The sequence below is a fragment of the Castor canadensis genome, chromosome 1 (assembly GCF_047511655.1).
Source record: "Castor canadensis chromosome 1, mCasCan1.hap1v2, whole genome shotgun sequence".
Classification (NCBI taxonomy): domain Eukaryota; kingdom Metazoa; phylum Chordata; class Mammalia; order Rodentia; family Castoridae; genus Castor; species Castor canadensis.
Window position 1 is genome coordinate 185,638,150 of NC_133386.1, and position 24,894 is coordinate 185,663,043.

Sequence of the window (24,894 nt, forward strand, 5' to 3'; positions counted from 1 at the left end):
AGACATTAGAAATGGTATGGATGGAAGGAAGAAGAATCTGAAATTGAAAGACTATTGGCACACACGTTTTGAATTAATCTACACTCTATTTAGGTATAACAGAAAACACCATGCCTTGGAATGTCACCTATCAACTAGAAAAATTAAAGTTTGGAAACTTATATGTGTTACTATGTTACATCCAAACATTCAGACATGGTTATACTTGATATTTATACTTATACAGTAATGATTTTACCATGCCATAACTTTCTCATGGTATTTGCCACTTCAACATTCCTCAGTGTGTAAATAAGGGGGTTGAGAAACGGTGTTCCAATGGTATAAAATACTGCCACCATCTTGTCCATGGGGAAAGTGGTTGGGGGATGTGCATACATGAAAATACATGGGCCAAAGAATAAGACTGCTACAATGATGTGAGAAGTGCAAGTGGAGAGAGCTTTTTTCCTCCCTTCTGCACTGCGGTTTTGCAGTGAATGCAAGATGACAATGTATGAAATCATCAAAATCATGAAACTGCTAGAGCAAATAGCCCCACTGTTAGACACCAACAGTAAGTTGATTACATATGTGTCCATGCAGGCAAGTTTCAGCAAAGGTGGTAAATCACAGCCATAATCGTCAATCAAATTTGGTCCACAGAAGAGCAATCTCAAGGCCAGGAACATCTGAGCAATGGAATGTATAAAAGACCCTATCCAAGCAAGAACAATCAACATGTGACAGACCTGCTGTAGTGCAAGGACTTACAGATGGCCACACAGTGATCAATAGGCATGAGGATGAGGACAAATATTTCCATGCAGACAAATAAATGTAGTGCAAAGACCTGTGTCATACATTCATTGTAGGAAATTACTTTTTTTGTGGAAAGGGCATCCACAATGAGTCTAGGGGCAGTAGTTGTTGAAAAACAGGAATTAGCAAAGGACAAATAAAATAGGAAAAAGTACATGGGGCTTCCAAGTGTCTTGCTGGACTTGATGGTTACAATAATGAGTATATTCCCCACTAACGTTCCCACATAGAATACAAAGAAAATGAAAACCACTAATTTCTACCTCCAAGGATTCTGTGCCAACCCTAGCAATATAAACTCAGTTGCACTGTTGTTTTGTTGCATTGCTTCAGTTAATGTGGGGAAATCACAGGTTAGAAACAATCTGCATGAGAGAAAAGAAAAAAATTATAAAATGAATACTAAATTTTTATGCTGAGTATATATTCTCATTCATTAAACTTACTTTAAATAAATACTAAATTTTTATGCTGAGTATATATTCTCATTCATTAAACTTACTTTACCTTTCCTACGAATTGTCCCTTACATTTTTGTATTTTCTTCTTAAAAGTCAATTTAATAATTATCTAATTGAGTTACCAAATTTCACATGTAAATAATGAAAGACCAAGTGATTATTCAAGTAAAGAAAACAATAATTTAGGGAATTTGACATGAGTAGAACAATTTCAGAGCTCAATATTATTTCTATAAGTGTCTCACATTGAAATCATCACATTATCATTCACATTACATTTTTGCCTCAATATACTTTTATGGTACTTGAACCACATAGTCTCATTATAAAGTACTTAATTATTAATAGTTTGATCATCCTACCATTGATTGTTTAAACACCTGAGGTTGCCTTTCTTCAGAAAATCTAGGTGTACACAGACACATAGAGTGAGTGAGAACAAGAGTAGAGAAAGAGAAATAATGAACATACATATAATTTTTATAGTTATGAACAATCCAACCTATCCAGTCTAGAATGAGAATTAATTTAATTTCCTTCCTTGGCTAATTTTAATTCTTTTAAATTTAACTCATAAGACCTTATGGTTCTGAGTCCTTTAACAACTTCCCATACAATACATGGAGAAACAGAATCTACTATAAAGAGGAAGAACAACTGACATAACTCATAACATTCCACATATCAGATCACTTAGATTAATGTACTTTATGAAGAATAAATTACTCTTTCATTAATTGCATATAAAATTTGGTATCTGTATTAGAAAATTCTTAAATTTATTTTACACAAAGGAATTATAAGTGATAACTCATTGGAAAGCTAAAGTTTAATGAGTGAAAATATATATCAAGCTAGTATTTATAACACTCTTTAAGTTCAAGTTTACATTAAAAATCAGAAATTTAGAAAATGACTACTTGATACTTCAGTCACAGCTGAAACTTTAAATGAACATTTTGCTGTGTGTATTCTTGAGTATCTTATATACTGACTTTAAGTTAGATATATAAAAGAGAATTAATAATTATTTGGATTATTACATACAACAAATTTCATTTTATTTATTTTAAAGCATATGTGTTCTAAACAATATCACAGTTGAAAATAAAATATGTAAGTCAACTGGTAAAATACCTTTATAACAACATTTCAGACAACAGCACAATTTATTCAAATATAAATGGATTTCACAGACTGCCAAAAATAATGCAAAATCGTGAAGTAGTAATTTTAAAAGGGATCCTTCCCCTTATTAAAGATAATAACCATGTGGAAAAGTGGCCAGTTTCATTCATAATAATATACACTCGGATCGAAATTCTGGTTAGGTGCCTGCAGAGTGTCTCAAATGAGGTGCTGAGCTTCAACCCCAATACTGTCAAAATAAATAAAAGGGAAAAAGAAATTTCTGTTAACACCTACAAGGTTAGTAAAGCAATCCTTTCCTAAGTGTCTTTTAACAAAAGATGCTGACAAATTTAGGAAAAGCAGTCAATTTCACATTTTGTGGTGGAGTTCAGGTTCTTGCCCTCTCTAAGAGAGTGATTTCAAAACCCATAATAGAACAACTACGTTCATACATTAATCCAGAGATCTCATTTCCCAGAGATACAGCCACCACAGGCACAAAGACAATGGCCACATTCCATTCACTGGTGATGAAAGATAGTGAGAAACTTCAACTTTTATCACAGTAAATGAATAAACCAAGGCAGTATTATGAAAGCAATAAGTAATTTGATGCAGCTATATCACATACACTATGTATAGCTGATTCTACAGATGTTGCAAATTTAACTTCAAGACTGCAATATACTAAGTATGCTTAGTATGACAGCATTTTCACTTCAAAAAGTATACATTACACATAAAAATGTAATCAGATGAAGGATTTTTATTTAGAAGACAAAATTTGTTTACAAAAACATAATATTTGTAGGCTTTAAGAGGTCAAATTGCTTTCTTGGCATTCTAGATGGGAGATCTGTTTTGAGGTATGTATTTTCCAAAATGTAAAATTGTATTTTAATGATCATGTATTAAAAATAAAGCTTTAAAAAGCCTTACCTTGGGATATAGTAATTCACATCACCATGTCAGTGAGCTATCACAGCTCACTTCTGCTGCAGACAGGAATCATGGTCATATTCTCCTGGCAACATTAAGCTCCAGAGGCTTGAGTAAGATGGTGAGTTAGATGTAGAGGCAGCAGCAAAACTCAGTGTTCTTTAAAAACATATACACCACCACGATGCCAATAGCTACAGAGTCATTTGCTTTATTGGATGTTTTCCAAATTTTTTTTTGTGAAGAATCCTTAGCAAACAAATGTAAAATATTTTAGGGTTCATAGGTTAAGTATAAAAATGTTCAGTATCTTTATCTACATCTATATTTTATCTATATCTTTATGGATAGATGTATACAGACAGATTGACAGACTGTCTATACACTATTGTACACATAATTTTTATATTATATGAATTATAGAGAAAATAATAGTTTACATATTGGCATGAAGAAATATCATACAACTGAGAGATTTCCTGTAGATGCATGTCAACACGTTCCATAATATTCTATACCTTGTAACCATGGAGTAAGAGAAATGTCACATCTTACTGTATTCATGACAACATCATCAACTCAATGTATCATTTCTTGGATGAACACAAACATATATTATTCCTGTTTAATTTTGTCTAAAGTCAAAAAAAAATGTAAAGGGATAGAGACTTCAGTCTTGTCCATTGTTGTCCCTTACTGAAGCAAAATTCTTCAGATGCTCCCTCTTTTGTTCATAGAAAATATGTATGCCTCACAGGATTTATAGGGGGACAAAAGTCTATCTCATCAAGAGTCCCCGTCCTTGCCTCCCTCTTCATTACTTTGATAGAGTTATTTTTAAATTACAAGCCTTCATCTGGTAGAGGATAAGCAGGTACCTGGGTCGCTGGGCAAACAGGCAAGTCAAAATAAATAGATAAAGTATTGATCAGGGGCATTCCAGGGTGGAGGTTGGATGCAACCAGAATACCTATATGTCCATGACAACCTTAGCAGTGGCATGAGACCACAGGATGGAGGGACATCCTCTCCCATGTAGAGTTTCTCCTCACCAGGAGTGATCTAGGTAAAAGGAGAAAAACTTTGTAAAGGTGATCAATTTCCCCTTCTTTCCCTGTTTAGATGGGGAATCAAGCATCAAGGATCCAGGAAGGAACCCTCCTTCCCTGCTTACTAAAACATTGGAAAGACCTTGATCCAAAAAGTCTTCAATGAAAGTGTCTCAAGTTTTACTGCACCCAAGTCTGGCCACGGTATCCTCTGGGAGTTGAGAAAAGATGGCCAGAAGGAGGGAGCATTAATTATAATGCCATTCTTCAATTAGACATTTTCTATAAAAAGGAGGGAAAGTGGACTAACGTCCCATATATTCAACTTTTCTTTTTCCTAAGAGACCACCCAGAAAGGTTGTGCAAATGCAGGATAGATAGCGAGATCATGGGGACCCTTTGCAAAACCCCACCAAATTCCCTTGAGGAAGTAGAACCTAAAAAACCATCTGATGCTCCATCAGCTCCCCTTTTCCCCCTTACCAGCTACCTTGCATACTTGACGTCATCCCACAGGACTCTACCCCCTCTAGTTAATTACTGTACGGGATAGGGCTAAAGTTCCTTTTAGAGTAAATGAACTTAAAGAAATAAAAAAGGATTTAGGAAATTACACAGAAAACCCAGATCAGTACATCCAGGCATTTAGAGAAGCCAGCCAAAACTTTGTTCCGAGCTGGAACGATGTAATGCTATTGCTATCTCGGACCCTTACTTCTCTGGAGAAACAGAAAGTACTAGATTAAGCAGCCAAAGATGGGGATGATTATCACTTAGATAAATGTGGCTCTACAGGCCTTTCTCAGACTGGGTCCTCACAAAAGGAGGAGCCGGAGGGAGAAAAAAGACAAAGACACTGCATACCTAAAAGGGAACTCAAATTCCCAATTCTGACAGGAGATCAGGCAGTGCCTAGTTATGACCCTAAGTGGGACCCTGAAAATCACAAGGATGAATGGTCCCATAACCACTTCATCCACTGAATTCTTGAGGGTCTAAGGAGAACCAAGATAAAATCTCTTAATCATCTCAAGTCACAGCTGTACAGCAAGGACCCTTAGAAACCCCAGTAGCTTATCTACAAAGACTTAAGGATGCTTCACAAAAACATACCAACATTGTACTATAGTAACAGGAGGAGGAAATCTTCCAAAAGATAAATTTCTAACAGTCGGCCTTAGATATCTGTATAAAGCTCCAGAAACGGGTGGTGGAAGGGAGCAGAGATCTATACCAATTGGTCCATATAGCCACATCTGTATACTATAATAGGGACTTAGAAAAAGAAAGGAAGGACCTGGAGAAGGAAAGGAGAAAGGGTAAATGGCAGCAAGCTCTGATCACAGCGATCAGAAAGGCTTCAGCTGGGCAAAGTTCAAACCTGAGGACATACTTTCAATGTGGAAAGGCAGGCCATTTTAGGAGGGAGTGATCCTGAAGGAAGCTATCCCAAGAACCCTGCACCATTTGTCAGGGAAAACATTGGAAGGCACACTGTCCTCAGTTTCCAGGGGAACCAAAGCCAGAGCCTCCCACCCAATGATGGGTCCCTGGGCCTCCCATCCAGGATTCTGTAACCACCATAAAAGCAGAGGAGCCCAGGCAATACTCACTATTGAAAACCACAAGGTCAGCCAGGATACTGGAGCCAGCATTTCAGCTATTCCTTTCTTTCCAGGACCCAGGTCCTTCAATAAAATTACTGTTTAGGGCATATCAGGCCAGCCTCTAAAGCATTATTTCTCTCAGCCTCTAGCCTGCTCCTGGTAAGATTTCCACTTCTGTCCCTCCTTTTTAATTGTTCCAGAAACCCCTATTCCTCTGCTAGGATGAGATTTTCTATCTAAGTTGGGGGTACAACTTTTTACCCCCAGGAGTGTACTTTTGCTTGTCCCAGTAGAGGAACAAGTGGATCCCATGGTGTGGATGGATGTACATACTGTAAGATGGGCACAAGCAGCAGTCCCAGTCTTATTTCATCTCAACAACCCCTACTGGTTCCATAATCAAAACCAATATCCTCTAAAACCAGAAGATAAGGAGGGCCTAATTCCCATAATCAAAGACCTAAAGATTCAGGCACTGCTAATAGAATGCTCCAGCCCATATAATACTCCTATTCTCGGTGTCAGGAAGGAATCTAACAAATGGAGGCTAGTCCAAGTCCTCTGCCTGATCAATGAAGCAATAGTGCCTTTCCACCTTGTAGTTCCAAATCCCTATATGCTTTTTAGTCCAAATACCACAGGTACTGCTTACTTCTCTGTCCTGGACTTAAAGGATGCATTCTTTTACATTCCCATACATCATAAAAGTCAACCTATCTTTTCCTTTGAGGACCACACATGAAAGTCTGGACAGGTCACCTGGACTGTCCCCCCCCAGGGATTCAGAGACAGCCCCGATCTCTTTGGGTTGGCTCTAATCCAAGACTTGGCAGAGTGGCAATATCCACAAGCTACTGTGCTACAATATGTAGATGACCTCCTACTCTGTGGACCAACTGAGCCTATCATTTCTCAAGCCACTGAATTCTTCCTAAACTTCTTAGCAGATAGATATAAAATCTCTAAAGAAAAAGCCCAATTGTGTCAGTCTAGTATTATATCTTTAGGTCTTGTCCTGAAGAAAGAAATGAGGACTCTAGAAGAAGATAAAATCCATCCAATCCTGATGTTTCCTCTATCTAAAACTATAAAACAATTGAGGGCCTTTTGGGGGTGACAGGATACTGTAGAATTTAGATACTGAGATACGCAGACCTAGCCAGACTCCTATATCAAATCCTTAAAGAAGCACAAAAGGATTCCCAGTCCTTTATTAAATGGGATGACAAGTCAGAAAATGCATTCCATCAGTTAAAAAAGGCTCTTATGACAGCTCCAGCCCTGGACCTCCCAGTACAGGACAAGTTTCAATTATGTATCTTTGAAAAGGGAGGACTGGACTTGGGAGTGGTGACTCAGCTCTGTGGCATCACTCCCCATACTATAGGTACTTAAGTGAAGAATTAGATCAAGTAGCCAAGGGATAGCCAGGATATCTTTGAGCAGTCACTGCAGTTAGCCTTCTAGTGCCTGAAGCTCAAAAACTTATCCTAAATCACCCTCTAATGATTTCCATCCCACATGAGTTAGGGAGAATTTTAAACTCAAAAGGAGAACTTTGGCTCTCTGACAAGATTCTACTTAAATAACAGGCCCAGCTTCTGGGAGGGACAGAAATAACTTTAAGGACCTGTCAGAGTTTAAACCCTGCATCCCTTCTACCAGAGGCATAGGGAAATCCTGAACACTCCTGTGAGTTGATGTTTATGGAAAATTATGCTGCCCAACCTGACTTAACTGATTGGCTCTTAAAAAACACAGATCTAGAATTATACAACAATGTCAGTCAGTTCCTTTGTCAAGAATGGTGTCAGACATATAGGGTTTGCAGTTGTAACAGAATTTGACATCCTCAAATCAGCTCCACTTCCTCCTAATAGAAGTGCTTAATTGGCAAAATTAGTGGCTCTAATAGAAGACTAAAAACTATCAAAAGAACAGAAACTCAACATCTGTACAGATTCGAAGAATGCCTTCCTGATCCTGCATGCTCATACAGCAATCTGGGAGGAAAGAGGAATGCTAACTACAACAGGACCTCCCGATAGACATGCTCTTGACATACTAGCCCTCCTAGATGGTCTTCTATTGCCTAAAGAGGTCTCTGTGATCCATTGTAGAGGTCACCAAAAAGGAGACGATAAGATACCAAAGGGAAACAAAGAGCTGAAGAAGCAGCTAAACAGGCAACCATGAAGGAATATATAGCTGTCCCCCTCTTCTGGGAGTGGACTTTCCTTCCCCCAGAGAGACCACAATATTGATCAGAGGAAAATAAGAAAGCCTTAGACCAAAAGTACCAGTTAGATCACCAGGGCAGGTGGTGTCCCCTGGAGAAAAATTATGGCTCCCTGAGGCATCCCCAATCATCTGGAGAAGTAGAAAAAACAAACAAACTTTTACAAAGACACCTAGCTAAATTGGTCCAAGAAACCCACTCCTCCTGGACCAGGCTCCTCTTTATTGCCATTGTTCCTCTTACAGGGGTCCTACAGTAGAACCAGACTAGTATGTCTTATTCCTGGCTTGGGATCATCTCTCAGAAAAAAATTTGGATGTTTAGTATTTCTGTCCCAGACAACTATATACCAGTTTGTCATTTGTCAATAGAAGACCTAGGACCTACATACCAAAGAAAAGACATTTTTCACTTTACCACCCTTAAAGGGAACTATCATCTGACAACCATCTGTATGGATAACTCTAAGGGCCCCACTTCTATGGGTCCCAATGTGCTTAGGCCTAGTGCTTTTAATGGGAGCGTTATCTCCAAGCTGACCAAGTCCTGAAATCTCACTGGTAAAAACTCTTATTGCATACTTACTACTTGCCATCACAAGTGTATCTTAAGAAAATATACAACATGGTTAAGAACACTCTATACCTCTATACAGCTGCCTTAATATCCCCAACTACCTGTTTCAAAGAGACACTTCTCAGGCCCAAGCTAACAACACCCAAGGTATATGCCTTGAGGAAGGAATCTCTTTGTAGGGAGGTCATGGAAAAAGAACCAGGTATGGTGGCTTCCATGTCTACACCCAAACCATACTCAAAGAAATTGGTCAAATGCCCAACTGATACCTAATCCTGAGTGTATCTCTTTTTGGAATAATAGCATAATACAACAAATAAAATTTTCCCAATGAACAGAAACAATTTCCCAAAGGGATAAAAGGGAGATTAGTTTAATAGTTTTATGTATAACAGCATTAATTGCAGCCCTAGCTGGAATCAGCTATGGGGTGATTGCCAATCATGTAACCGCAAAAAACCTAAATAAAGTAGTGGACTCAAGAATTCTGAACACCTGAAATTCCTGCGTGTGTCATCTGTGCATCAGTTTCATCACTGATTTATAGTTTTGTTTCACTTCTTGCCTTACTTCTTTAGCTCAATCTGTTCCTAAGTATTTAATTGGTTGTTGTAAGTGGAATTTCTGTCTTTATTTCTGGTTCTAATCATTCATTATTGTTGTCCAAAAGCTACTAGTTTGCATATGAATTTTGTATCTGGCAATATCGTTAGGCTTATTAAGTCCTAAGAGTTCACTAGTGTAGTCTCATTTTCCTTATGTATAACATCATGCCATTAATAAACAGTAAAAATTTAAATTCCTCCTTTTTTAATTTGGAAGTGCTTTTCTTTTCTTTTGCATTATTACTCATGTGAGGAGTTCCAGAGCTCGGTTGAATATAGTAAATGAAAAGAAAATTGTAGTGTTAGTCTAGAACCTAGCAGAAAATTTCAAGCATTTCCCTGTTCAAAATGTGTTAGCAATAAGCTTATTTTACTACACATCCTTATATCCTTTACTTTCACATCTTATACTGTGCAATATTATTGATGCTTGATTATTTTCTTTTCCTTTCTCTCCCCAGGTTCCATAGAGTGGTTACGTTGTTACAAGCATATTCTACCACTAAGTTTGTATATGTATATGATAATGCTTGTTTTTGTGTATATGTTTATCTTTGGATCTGTCTTCCATGCATGAGAGAAAACATGTGCTTTTTGTTTTTCTGATCCTGGCCAACTTCCCTTAACATGATGTCCTTCAATTGAATTCATTTATCATCAAATCCCATGTCATTATTCCTTGTACCTAATACTCCATTGTGTGTATATTCTACAATTTCATGATCCATTCATCAGTTATAAGGCTTCCAGATCTTGGCTACTGTGAATATTGCTGCAATGAACATCAGAGAGTACAGGTGACTCTACTTTATCCTGTTTTACATTTTTTGGGTAGATGCCCAGAAGAGGTGTTACTGCATCATATGGCAGTCCTATCTCTAGGTTTTTTTTGAGGAATCTCCACACTGCTTTCCATAGTGGTTGTACTAATTTGCATTCCTACCAGCACTGTAAAGGGTTCCTGTTTCACTACACCCTCGCCTGCATTTATTGTTGTTATTACCCTTGATTATTGCCATTCTAACTAAGGCAAGGTGAAATCTAAGTGTTGTTTTGATTTCCATCTCTTTTATAATGAACACTTCTTCATGTATTTACTGGCCATTTGTACCTTTTCCTTTGAGAATTCCCCATTTAGTTCATGTGCCCATTTGTCACTGACATATTGATTCTTGGGGTCTGAGTTTTTTCAGTTGTCTGTAGATTCTGGATAATTGTCTTTCAACAGATGAGTATCTAGCAAAGATTTTCTCCAATTTATGGGCTTTCTCTTGACTCTGGGGACTGTTTCTTTGCTGTGCAGAAACTCTTCAGTTTGATGCAGTCACACCTGTTCATTGTTTTTCTTAGATGTTGAGACTTTTGAGTTCTCTTTAGAAAGTTGTTCCCTATACCTATCTGTTCCAGTGTATTACCTTCTGCTTCTTGGAGTTATTTCAAAGCTTGAGGCCTTATATTAAGGTTTTTGATCCACTTTGAATTGATTTTGGTAGAGGATGAAAGACAGGGTTCTAGTTTCAGTCTTCTGCATGTGGACATCCAGTTTCCCCAACAGTATTTGTTGAAGAGGCTGTCTTTTCTCCATCATGTGTTTTGGGCTCCTTTGTCAAAGATCAGTTGGCTATAGATGGGTGGAAGTGAAGGTAGAGGATATAAGGATGTGTATTGAAAGCTGTTGAAAAGTGGGGGGTGGGAGGTAAAGGGGTAATGAGAGTATTTAAAGGTATTAAGCAGACCAATCTAAAGCACACCCACAGTGGGCATGCATTGAGACACCCCTTAGAATATCAACTCAAAAATTAGTAATGAAAACCAGGACTATAGAATATGCATAGTGTGTACAGGGGGATGTACTAGTTGGGGTGGATGGGGAAGGAAAGAGATTAAGGTGATGGTGTATGGTTGATGGACTTCACATATCTATATGAAAGATAACTAAAATACCTCCTATAATTGCTTTAAGTGGGGCAGAGAGGAGGTTGAGGGGGACAGACAAAGGGCTAAATTTGCATGTTCTACCTCATATGCAGATTATATAGCCAAAACAAATGTAGTAATATTATTGGACATGTGTCACACACTAAGGGGAGCACATGCACAGGAGAAATAGAGAAAGAGAAAGAAAACTAAAACTTGAATGTGGGTGATGTGCTCCCTGTTGAGGAGTGAATAAAGTAATCTTAATTTGTCAGAGGTCACTATGGGAATGGGAACAAGGAAATAGTGAAGAGGTCTGGTAGAGACTAATGAACGTGGGTTGCAATCCACAAGTTCATGGAAGCAACTCTAGGAATCTCTCTGTATAGCTCTTTACCTCAAACTAGCAAAATAATAAGTCTTTAATATTATCTCCTGTGTTTTCTCTTCAACAAAATTGGAGAACAAGAGGGTGGTACAGGTTCTGCTCAAAAGTAGGGGGGGTAGGGGAGTAGGAGTGGGTGGGAGGTGTGGTGAGGTGGAGGTGGCCCAAACAATATATACACATGTAAGTAAATGCAAAAGCAATAAAATAAAAGGAGAAAAGAAAAAAAAAGTCACTGTTCTTCCTTATAATTTTATTTTCAGGTATAAGAAGAAAACTAGCTATAGAAAGGCCATATGATGCAGTAATACCTCTTCTGGGCATCTACCCAAAAAATGTAAAACAGGATAAAGTAGAGTCACCTGTACTCTCTGATGTTCATTGCAGCAGTATTCACAGTAGCCAAGCTCTGGAAGCCTTATAACTGATGAATGGATCATGAAATTGTAGAATATACACACAATGGAGTATTAGGTACAAGGAATAATGATGTGGGATTTGATGGTAAATGAATTCAATTGAAGGACATCATGTTAAGGGAAGTTAGCCAGGATCAGAAAAACAAAAAGCACATGTTTTCTCTCATGCATGGAAGACAGATCCAAAGATAAACATATACACAAAAACAAGCATTATCATATACATATACAAACTTAGTGGTAGAATATGCTTGTAACAACGTAACCACTCTATGGAACCTGGGGAGAGAAAGGAAAAGAGAATAATCAAGCATCAATAATATTGCACAGTATAAGATGTGAAAGTAAAGGATATAAGGATGTGTAGTAAAATAAGCTTATTGCTAACACATTTTGAACAGGGAAATGCTTGAAATTTTCTGCTAGGTTCTAGACTAACACTACAATTTTCTTTTCATTTACTATATTCAACCGAGCTCTGGAACTCCTCACATGAGTAATAATGCAAAAGAAAAGAAAAGCACTTCCAAATTAAAAAAGGAGGAATTTAAATTTTTACTGTTTATTAATGGCATGATGTTGTACATAAGGAAAATGAGACTACACTAGTGAACTCTTAGGACTAAATGAGCCTAACAATATTGCCAGATATAAAATTCATATGCAAAAATAGTAGCTTTTGGACAACAATAAAAGGAAAGAAGGTTGTTATATATTCATAAAGGTATCAATTCACCAAAATAAGATTTCTAAATATATATGCACCCAACATCAGAATAGGTAACAGATATAAACTGACTATTAATAAATATATAAGGAGGCATGATTGCAGTACTATAGTACCACGGTAATTTAGAACTCATTTTATAGCAATTGACAGACATACAGACATAAAATAAGCATAAAGACAGCAGTAGATTTAAGAAAAATTTCACCCCATATCTAAAAAACCTAGCATATATTTATAGAACATTGCACAGAAACTACAGATTATATATTTTCATTATGGATCAAGGAATATATTCCAGAATAGATTGCTTGATAGGTAACAAAACTTGTATCAATATATTTAAAAAACTGGAATCATGATGAATATATTTTCTAAGTATATGTGATAAAACTCAAAATCAGCAAGGAAAACATTGGAAACTATACCAATACATGGAAATTATAGAATTTATTCCTGAATAGTCTGACTTACAATCTTCCTTTATGCTTAAGTAGTTTACTGGACTAGTGTATTTTGAATGCTTGCTTATTAATTTTACTTTAAATTTTACAAATTTTTTTTATGTTTGCAGTGGGGCCTATAAAATATCTTTAGATTATGAGACTCTGTTTTCTAATGATAACAATATAACATGATCATAAAGAATAGAATACAAACCAGAGAGAGAAAACATACTAATAAAAAATCCGTTTGGAGTTTATTTCTCCCACATTTTTAAATCCCATGTTTTTATCTTTCTATGCCTACCTCTTAACATGATATGATATTGTAGTCATTGTGCTTATCATTTTGCTTTTTAAGTTTCATAGTAATGATATTACTGGTTCATGCACCATATTTGCAATATTAGGACACTTTGAATTCGCATTGTTACACTTAATTATGAATTTTACAAATTCTTAACTTTTCCTTTTATTCATTAATATTTCTTCCTTTGAGTTTGAAGAACTGCTATTAGTGTTTCTTGTAGTACATGTTTTGCACAGATTTGTTCTCTCAGCTCTTGTTTGCTTGGGCATGTCTTCCTCCATTTCTAAAAAGAAGATTTTTGAGATATGTTATACATGGTTGATGATATTTTTCAGTACTCTGAAAATTACCTGCCATGCTTTCCTGGACTTTATAGTTTCTGCTGAGAAGTTTGCTGTAGGCAAAATTGAGGTACACGTATGTGTTATTTCTTTGTTTTATCTTGCAAATTTGAGAATTTTTTGCTTAATTTTTGTTTTTTTAGAGCATAAGATAGATGGATGCATGAATAGAAAGTAAGTAGGCATATATATATGTATATATATATGTATACTATATATTGCAGTAGACTTAGTTAAGTCTGACTAGTGATATCTGACCTTCCTTACTTAGACATTTGTATAATTCTCTAGTATTTGAAGTTTTGGCACATGATCTCTTTGAAAAGCTTCGTTTGCCTTGGCATTTTAAAATCCTTCATGACACTGAATAGCTTGAAAATTAAGCTATTTTAGTGCTAGCCCAAAATTTCAGTAGGTTGTCGTACTTCCTATTTATTTTTTCTCTTAACTCTACATATTTTAAGTATTCTCTACTTAATCTCAATATTTATTCTGTTTGATGTAGGATTTATGCTTTCTCTCATGTCTTTAATTTCACATACCTTATTTTTGCTCAAGGATATCTCTTTGACTTATTAAATGCTTCCATCATCACACATACTATTCCCTAATTTCACTGTATTCTCTTGAAGCTTGCTTTGAGTTTTTTTTTTTATTATTGTTTTATTATTCATATGTGCATACAAGGCTTGGGTCATTTCTCCCCCCTGTCCCCACCCCCTCCCTTACCACCCACTCTGCCCCCTCTCTCTCCCCCCCACCCCCTCAATACCCAGCAGAAACTATTTTGCCCTTATCTCTAATTTTGTTGAAGAGAGAGTATAAGCAATAATAGGAAGGAACAAGTGTTTTTGCTGGTTGAGTTAAGGATAGCTATACAGGGAGTTGACTCACATTAATTTCCTGTGAGTGTGTGTTACCTTCTAGGTTAATTCTTTTTGATCTAACTTTTTCTGTAGTTCTGTGCATACTGGTTACTATCTTATCAATGCCTGGTGTCTTGACTACTGTGAGTGGTCATGGTTTCTGAAAGCTCTTGATGCTTGTTGGTATGCAACATCATCTTGGAATTGGTGGGCTATGTATTTATTTCAGTGTCTATAAGCTAGATTTGTTCATACTTGTCTTTTCAGGAAATCAATCAGGATATTTTGTCTAAGCATGTAGCCAGTTCTATGTCAGCACTAGAGAATATTTAGGTACAGGTTTTCTACAAGTATGTTGTTGGTGTGCTGTCTGTGTTTCAGTGCTAGAAGGTGATGGAGGTACCTCATATGTTCAGGTAGTATGTTGCACAGCTTGAATTGGGGCAGCATCTAACAAACCTGTCCCTGGGAATAAGTCAGCCAGAAACATTCTGTTCACAGTAATTTGCCTACCTTCAGGAACTGTTGAATCCTCTCTGGTTTGGGTTGAAGTTACCATGGCAGAACCATCCACAGGTTCCTGTGACACATCTGTGGCCATGACCACTGCACTACAATGATGTGTCACACACTGAGCCCACAGCCCAGTGAGACTAATGCAGTCCTTCTGAGGCCCACTGTGCTATGGGCTGCCTAATGATGAGTCAAACTCATGGCCCAAGACTGCTACAAGCAGTCACCAGTGGCACTCTCTGGAATAGAAATTCAGTAGACTGTTTTTGTGGGTCTCTGCCTGACATGAGGGCTACTCCTAAGACTGTTCCTAAACAGTAGCTTGGGGGTTGGCAGCCATTAATTAAGATCTGCCTAGGGTTAGAACTCACCATGTCAGCACTGAGTTCCAAGGCAGTCCTGTAATGACTACCTTGTCTTACCCCTGGGAATGGTGTCTTGCTCCCATGCTATGATGCCTGGGATTGAAGTAACATTGATAAAGGTAGTACTTTCCTCACTACAGTGATGCTATGCTTAATTGCAACTGAGTCTCATATGTGAATGTACTCACCCAGTCTCAGGACTGTACTCAGGGCCATAGTTTAGCTAGTGTTGATGAAGAATGAAACTTAAGTCCATTCCATCCAGATACAGGACTCTGTTGGATTCTGAAATGAATGTGAAACTCTTTGAAAGCCCTGAACTATGACAAAGGACTAGAACTGTGACACACTACTGAATCAAGATCATGAAAGGGCATTGCTGTCTTTGATAGCTGAAACAAATCTGTTCCTAGTGGTCTTTCTTGGCAGGTAGGGAAGAAAAAGCCTCTGCCAGACCACTAGTGACATATCAGTTAATGGAATGTGTTAATTTATTAAAGCAATGAAAAACATCTGGTAAAGCAGCTACAACCAGAGCCTCTGACTTATTAAACTTAGGATAATTCATTATCATTTTCAGTGAACCATCTGTGTTCTGCACAGGCCAAATAGTTGCACTGAGTGAATAGATGCTGGGAACCATCTTTGTTGGCACCACTAATCTCTGAAATCCCTACAGAGATGCACTTTATATTTGCAATAAAATATTATATTTTTAATACAATATGCAGTACTCCTTTTGGTGCTATATTTTACTAGATACAGCAAGCTCTAATGGCTTCCCTTTGGCCTTTCCTAACAAGGGAAAGCACCAATGAGGAGGTTCTACCAGTGCTGAGCATATGTATTCCAATTTTATATTCCAGACCCGGGATGTAATGAACAAGTCAAATTGAGGACCCTTGTGCCCACCAAAAGGTAGACCTAACTTAAACTTGCCTTGATCACTTACCCTCTTAGATGCCTTATTGAGCTGTCCTGGGTTTGGTGAGTACATCTTAAATAATAAAGAACACTAACATTTTAAATTGCATGAGTCTTTGTACCTCTTCCTCAGCTTTAAACCCAGGAAGACTCTACATTTCTACTTAACGTACTGTGGATTCCCTTTAGGGTTATGTTTCAGGCAACTAACGAAAAAGAGCCTGTCCAAAATCCCTGAACTGCAGCATGAAATAAAAAACCTTAATTTAATGAGCATATAGCAATAAATCTGACCTTACCTAACTTTATGTTTGTTCCACCATTATCCCGCAATCAATATGTATTACTCCTTATATTTTTGCATAAATTAGAAAAATTGTGTAGTTCTTTGAAGTGTAGTGCACCTACTCATGGGTCACATTTTGCTCTTCATTTAGTGTCTGTCTAGGACTTGAGTCTAGTTGCAGGCCTAAATGCAGAGAATTCTAAGGAGAGTGAGCATTGTCTTGCAGGGCATGTCCCTTGGAAGAACACTGGATAACTTCCTCAGATAATGTAAGATAAGTCCTTCACACAGGGCTAATGGTAGTGAGAGGGCACTTCTGCTGGAAATGGAGATTCATTTATCTCTTGCTATGACACATCTTTCCCTGTGTTCCATCTATAAATTCACTCATTCACTTGGTAAGAAAGACAGGACTTGATCTCTTTGATGATTTCTCTCTTTTACAATCTTACTACTATTTAAAAACATTTATTTATATATTGTAAACATTTAGGGAACCAAGTCATTTTGAGTTCTATAGATGGAGAACTTGCATTGAAAACATTCATGAATATTATCAGTAAATGAAAGTATTAATGTTAACTAAGGTAGGGGGCAAAAGGACATACTCAATTAAAATCTGACTTCAGCCTGGAGCATTAGATATTCTAGACTAAATATTGTACTACAGAACTTTTTCACCATGAGACAAGAGGACTCAACCGTTTCAAAACCCCAAGACAGTCATTTATTGAATTCTGGGAACTCTAAGATGTTGGGAATAATACCTCCACTGAAGCTCCCATATTTTTGGTGTTGCCAAAAGAAGTATAAGACAAACTGTTAGTAGCCTAGGCTCACAGTAGCTTGTGTAAGAGAGTACTGACCTGATGGTGGGTATTTCAGTTGCATTCAACAGTGTCTACCACAATCTGCATCCTCATCAGCAGAACTTGTAAGTAGCTTTCACACCCAGACCATTACAATATCCTGATATGATGCTAGTCTTGTTTGCTTGCTATTTCTTATACCATTGCTAAAATTATCAATTATAAAACTGAACTCTGGGAATTCCAAGATAGTGGCTAGAGGGAGGAAGCAGAAAGCAAGCCTCCTATAGTGAAATCTTGGAGAGATGCTGGAGACACACTTTGCAGGCATAATCACTGAGAAAAGGCATAACTTTGACCCCTCCACACCTCCAGCCAGCGCAGAGAATCTCCACTTCATGTTAAATGGAGAAACGAGGAGGGCCCCCAGGCCGCCAGTTGCCCGCTCCCAGATGGCTTGGGAAGACACGGATCAGGTGAGCTTCGCAGTACCTCGGTACTCCCACAGGCAAGCCTGGGCCAGAACAGCCTAGCCCCCTGGACAGATTGACCTCTATCCCAGGAAAAAAGAGAAACTGAGTAATAAGCAATAAGAACAAATAAGACACGCAGGAAAGAGGGTGGGGCGCCCTGAGCGCTGAAGATTGGGGAAGGGAATCCTTCCCAGGACTGTAAATAAACAAGCCGGGTGGGCTGGAGAGCCTCTGGCAGGAGCAGAGGCAAGTGCCCAGGAACCAGGAGTGGGAAGACCCACTTCCCACGTGAGCTGTAAACAAACATGGCGGCTGGCAGGAGCAGCAGCACTGCCCAGTAATCAGGAGCAGGAAAGCTTGTGAAAGTGGCGGTGGGAGAAGAACTGCACAGGAGAGGGGGAAAGACCCACCTCTCACATAAACTGTAAATAAACAAGGAGGCCTAAGAATGCAGGTGCAGTGTCACCTTTCCCAGTGCTTGGAAAGGGGAAAGCTTGTAACAGAGGCTCATGCACTGGAGAAATCTGAGCAACAAAGCCTGTGGGTCCAGGTGAGTGTTAAGCTCACCCCAGAGATCTGCATAAACAATGCCTCCAGCAACAGCAGGCTGACAACAGTGGGCAGGCAAGCCACATTTGCAGAAATCATTGTCAGATCTGTCTCCAAACTCTTTTTTTTTTTTCTCATTGTCTCCCTACCTTTGATGAGAGAACAACTGAATTACACCTGCAAGCTGAAAACCTTACTAAAACTGTATTGCATTTGAACTTGGGACACTTGGTGCTTGTGTGTGTGTAGTTTTGTTCTTCTTTATGCATCCCCTTTGATGAGACAACTATAGAACAACATCTGAGGCACCATCTCCAGGATTGGAGACTGTGACTTCACTGCATTGAACATGGAGGCTTTTTTGGGTTTTTGGTTTTTTTAAATTTTTCTATTTTTTCATTTTATTTTAATACATTTTTATAAATAGATTTTTCTTTCATTTACTTATTTTTTATTTTTATTCTTACCTTTTTTATTTTCAATTTTCAATCCTCTCTCTGTCTCTCTAATGTCTGTTCAGCTTACTGTTGATTAGTACACTAAAGCTACCTGTTTATACCTTTGAAATCTTCTTGTCTGACACCTTGTTCTGTTTTCTCTCTCCAGTCTGTGTATTTGTTTTTCCCATTTCTTTAACTTCTTGCTTTCCATCTCAGCTCACCCTTCCATTCTAAATATTACCATTGTTATTATTACAAGCTAGAAAATACTTAATTGCACACAGTACAGGGACAGTAACAACACCAAAGACAATGACGGGAAGACAGAAAAAACAGGGAAACCAGTTTCCCCACAGCAAAAAATTAGTACAGGAACCAGAGGGGAATGAAGAGAACAGGTACTCAGATCCAGACTCCAACAAAATGAAGATGAACTATGCCAAAGGACCCAATGAAGACCACAAGAATAATTTAAAAGAAGACATACTACAGGTACTCAATGAGAATTTTATAGAGATAATACTGGATAGGGTCAACCAAAATGTACAGGAGACACTCAAGAAATTCCAAGACAACAAAAATAGAGAATTTGAAAAAAAAAAAAAAGAAATAAAGGAAACCATAGAAGCACTGTATAAACACCAAAGTGAAAAAGAGAACACGATGAATAAACGGATAAATGAACTCAGGACAAAAATAGACAACATAAAAGAGGAAAACAGCCAGGATATGGAAAACCTCAGAAAAAAGAACAAAACAGAACTGCAAAACAAAACAGAAGGCCAATCCAGCAGAATAGAACAAACAGAAGACAGAATCTCAGAACTTGAAGATGAAATGGTAATTAAAGGAAAAACCGAAGAACTATTAATTAAACAACTCAAGACCTGTGAAAGAAAATGCAAGAACTCACCGACTCCATCAAAAGACGAAACTTGAGAATCATGGGCATCGAAGAGGGAGAAGAGGTGCAAGCGAAGGGAATGTGTAATATATTTAACAAAATAATAATGGAAAATTTCCCAAATCTAGAGAAAGATATTCCCATACAGATGCAAGAGGCTTCCAGGACACCAAACAGACCAGATCAAAATAGAACTACCCACGACATATCATCATTAAAACAAGTTCAGAAACTAAGGAAAGAATATTGAAGGCTGTAAGAGAAAAAAAAAAAACAAATAACATACAAAGGTAAGCCCATCAAAATCACAGCAGACTTCTCAACAGAAATATTAAAAGCAAGAAGAGCATGGGGTGAGATCTTCCGGGCACTGAATGAAAATAACTTCAACCTCAGGATATTCTACCAAGCAAAACTATCATTCAAAATAGATGGAGTAATAAAAGACTTCCATGATAAGCAGAAACTAAAACAATATGTGACCACAAAGCCACAACTACAAAGGATTCTGCAAGGGATTCTACACACAGAAAGTGAAACCCAACTTAACCATGAAAAGACAGGCAGCACCAAACCACAGGAAAAGAAAAAGCAAGAAAGTAGAGAGTAACCTCAATTTAGGTATGCACAATCAAACCTTCAAACAAGTAAGACAACTAAATGACAGGAATCACCACATACCTATCAGTACTAATGCTTAATGTTAATGGACTTAAAGGCACCGCTTAACAAAATGGATTAAAAAGGAAGATCCAACAATTTGTTGCTTACAGGAAACCCATCTCACTGACAGAAAAAAGCATAGGCTAAAGATGAAAGGCTGGAAGAAGATTTAGCAAGCCAATGGCCCCCAAAAATAGTCAAGAGTAGCAATACTTATCTCTGACAAAGTAGACTTCAAACCTACATTGATCAAACGAGATAAAGAAGGACATTCCATAATAATAAAAGGTAAAATAGACCAAAAGGAAATAATAATTCTCAACCTGTATGCACCCAATGTCAATGCACCCAATTTCATAAAACATACCCTGAAAGACCTAAAAGCATATATTAACTCCAACACAGTGGTTGTGGGAGACTTTAACACCCCATTATCATCAATAGATAGGTCATCCAAACAAAAAATCAATAAAGAAATCCAAGATCTAAAATATGCAATAGATCAAATGGACCTGGTAGATGTCTACAGAACATTTCATCCAACCTCTGTACAGTATACATTCTACTCAGCAGCCCATGGAACCTTCTCCAAAATAGATCATATCCTAGGGCACAAAGCAAGTCTCAGCAAATAAAAGAAAATAGAAATTATACTGTGCATACTATCTGATCACAATGCAGTAAAAGTAGAACTCAACAACAAAAGTAAGGACAAAAAACATGCAAACAGCTGGAAACTAAATAACTCATTACTTAATGAACAATGGATCATTGATGAAATAAAAGAGGAAATTAAAAAGTTCCTGGAAGTCAATGAAAATAAAAACACAGCCCACTGGAACCTATGGGACACAGCTAAGGCAGTCCTGAGAGGAAAGTTTATAGCCATGAGTGTATATATTAAAAAGACTGAAAGATCCCAAATCAATGACCTAATGATACATCTCAAACTCCTAGAAAAACAAGAACAAGCAAAACCCAAAACAAATAGGAGAGAAATAATAACAATAAGAGCTGAAATCAACGAAATAGAAACCAAAAAAACCATACAAAGAATTAATGAAACAAAAAGTTGGTTCTTTGAAAAAATAAACAAGATCGATAGACCCCTGGCAAACCTGACTAAAATGAGGAGAGAAAAAATGCCAAATTAGTAGAATTAGGAATGCAAAAGGGGAGATAACAACAAACACCATGGAAGTCCAGGAAATCATCAGAGACTACTTTTAGAACCTATATTCAAATAAATTTGAAAATTTTAATGAAATGGACAGATTTCTAGATACATATGATCATCCAAAACTGAACCAAGAGGAAATTAATCACCTGAATAGATCTATAACACAAAATGAAATTGAACCAGCAATCAAGAGTCTCCCCAAAAAGAAAACTCCAGGACCTGATGGATTCTCTGCTGAATTCTATCAGACCTTTAAAGAAGAACTGACACCAACCCTCCTTAAACTGTTCCACAAAATAGAAAGGGAAGGAAAGCTGCCAAACACATTTTATGAAGCCAGTATTACACTTATCCCAAAACCAGGCAAAGACACCTCCAAAAAGGAGAACTATAGGCCAATCTCCTTAATGAACATTGATGCAAAAATCCTCAACAAAATAATGGCAAACCGAATTCAGCAACACATCAAAAAGATTATTCACCACAACCAAGTAGGCTTCATCCCAGGGATGCCTGGGTGGTTCAACATACGAAAATCAATAAACATAATAAACCACATTAACAGAAGCAAAGACAAAAACCACTTGATCATCTCAATAGTTGCAGAAAAAGCCTTTGATAAGATCCAACACCATTTCATGATAAAAGCTCTAAGAAAACTAGGAATAGAAGGAAAGTACCTTAACATTATAAAAGCTACATATGACAAACCTACAGCCAGCATTATACTTAACAGAGAAAAACTGAAACCATTCCCTCTAAAATCAGGAACCAGACAAGGATGCCCACTATCTCCACTCCTATTCAACATAGTACTGGAATTCCTAGCCAGAGCAATTAGGGAAGAAGAAGGAATAAAAGGAATACAAATAGGTAAAGAAACTGTCAAAATGTCCCTATTTGCAGATGACATGATCCTATACCTTAAAGACCCAAAACACTCTACTCAGAAGCTTCTAGACATCATCAATAGCTATAGCAAGGTAGCAGGATATAAAATCAACATAGAAAAATCATTAGCATTTCTATATACTAATAATGAGCAAACTGAAAAAGAATACATGAAAATAATTCCATTTACAATAGCCTCAAAAAAAAAATCAAATACCTAGGTGTAAACCTAACAAAAGATGTGAAAGACCTCTACAAGGAAAACTATACACTTCTGAAGAAAGAGATTGAGGAAGACTATAGAAAGTGGAGAGATCTCCCATGCTCATGGATTGGTAGAATCAACATAGTAAAAATATCGATAGTCCCTAAAGTAGTCTACATGTTTAATGCAATTCCCATCAAAATTCCAAGGACATTCATTAAAGAGATCGAAAAATCTACCATGAAATTTATATGGAAACACAGGAAGTCACGAATAGCCAAGGCAATACTCAGTCAAAAGAACAATGCAGGAGGTATCACAATACCTGACTTCAAACTATATTACAAAGCAGTAGCAATAAAAACAGCATGGTACTGGCACAAGAACAGACATGAAGACCAGTGGAACAGAATAGAGGACACAGATATGAAGCCACACAACTATAACCAATTTGTCTTTGACAGTGGAGCTAAAAATATACGATGGAGAAATAGCAGCCTCTTCAAAAAAAACTGCTGGGAAAACTGGTTAGCAGTCTGCAAAAAACTGAAACTAGATCCATGTATATCACCCTATAACAAGATTAACTCAAAATGGATCAAGGATCTTAATATCAGACCCCAAACTCTTAAGTTGATACAAGAAAGAGTAGGAAATACTCTGGAGTTAGTAAGTATAGGTAAGAACTTTCTCAACGAAACCCCAGCAGCACAGCAACTAAGAGATAGCATAGATAAATGGGACCTCATAAAACTAAAAAGCTTCTGTTCATCAAAAGAAATGGTCTCTAAACTGAAGAGAACACCCACAGAGTGGGAGAAAATATTTGCCAACTATACATCAGACAAAGGACTGATAACCAGAATATATAGGGAACTTAAAAAACTAAATTCTCCCAAAACTAATGAACCAATAAAGAAATGGGCAAGTGTACTAAACAGAACTTTCTCAAAAGAAGAAATTCAAATGGCCAAAAAACACATGAAAAAATGCTCACCATCTCTAGCAATAAAGGAAATGCAAATTAAAACCACGCTAAGATTCCACCTCACCCCTGTTAGAATAGCCATCATCAGCAACACCACCAACAACAGGTGTTAGTGAGGATGCGGGGAAAAAGGAACCCTCTTACACTGTTGGTGGGAATGTAAACTATTACAACCACTCTGGAAAAAAATTTGGAGGCTACTTAAAAAGCTAGACATTGATCTACCATTTGATCCAGCAATACCATTCTTGGGGATATACCCAAAAGACTGTTACTCCAGAGGCACCTGCACACCCATGTTTATTGCTGCACTATTCACAATAGCCCAGTTATGGAAACAGCCAAGATGCCCCACCCCTGACGACTGGATTAAGAAAATGTGGTATCTATACACAATCGAATTTTATGCAGCCATGAAGAAGAACAAAATGTTATCATTCGCTGGTAAATGGATGGAATTGGAGAACATCATTCTGAGTGAGGTTAGCCTAGCCCAAAAGACCAAAAATTGTATGTTCTCCCTCATATGCGGACATTAGATCAAGGGCAAACACAACAAGTGGATTGGGCTATGAGCACATGATAAAAGCGAGAGCACACAAGGGAGGGGTGAGGATAGGTAAGACACCTAAAAAACTAGCTAGCATTTTTTGCCCTTAACGCAGAGAAACTAAAGCAGATACCTTAAAAGCAACTGAGGCCAATAGGAAAAGGGGACCAGGAACTAGAGAAAAGGTGAGATCAAAAAGAATTAACCTAGAAGGTAACACACACGCACAGGAAATCAATGTGAGTCAATGGCCTGTATAGCTATTCTTATCTCAACCAGCAAAAACCCTTGTTCCTTCCTATTATTGCTTATACTCTCTCTACAACAAAATTAGAAAT

The 24,894-nt window shown here is 37.5% G+C and overlaps 1 pseudogene; it reads right to left on the bottom strand.

Annotated features, from left to right (window-relative positions):
* Window positions 1-218: 218 nt before the first annotated feature.
* On the bottom strand, window positions 219-1,126 carry LOC109676676 (olfactory receptor 4C11-like; annotated as a pseudogene).
* Between the last annotated feature and the right edge of the window lie 23,768 nt (window positions 1,127-24,894).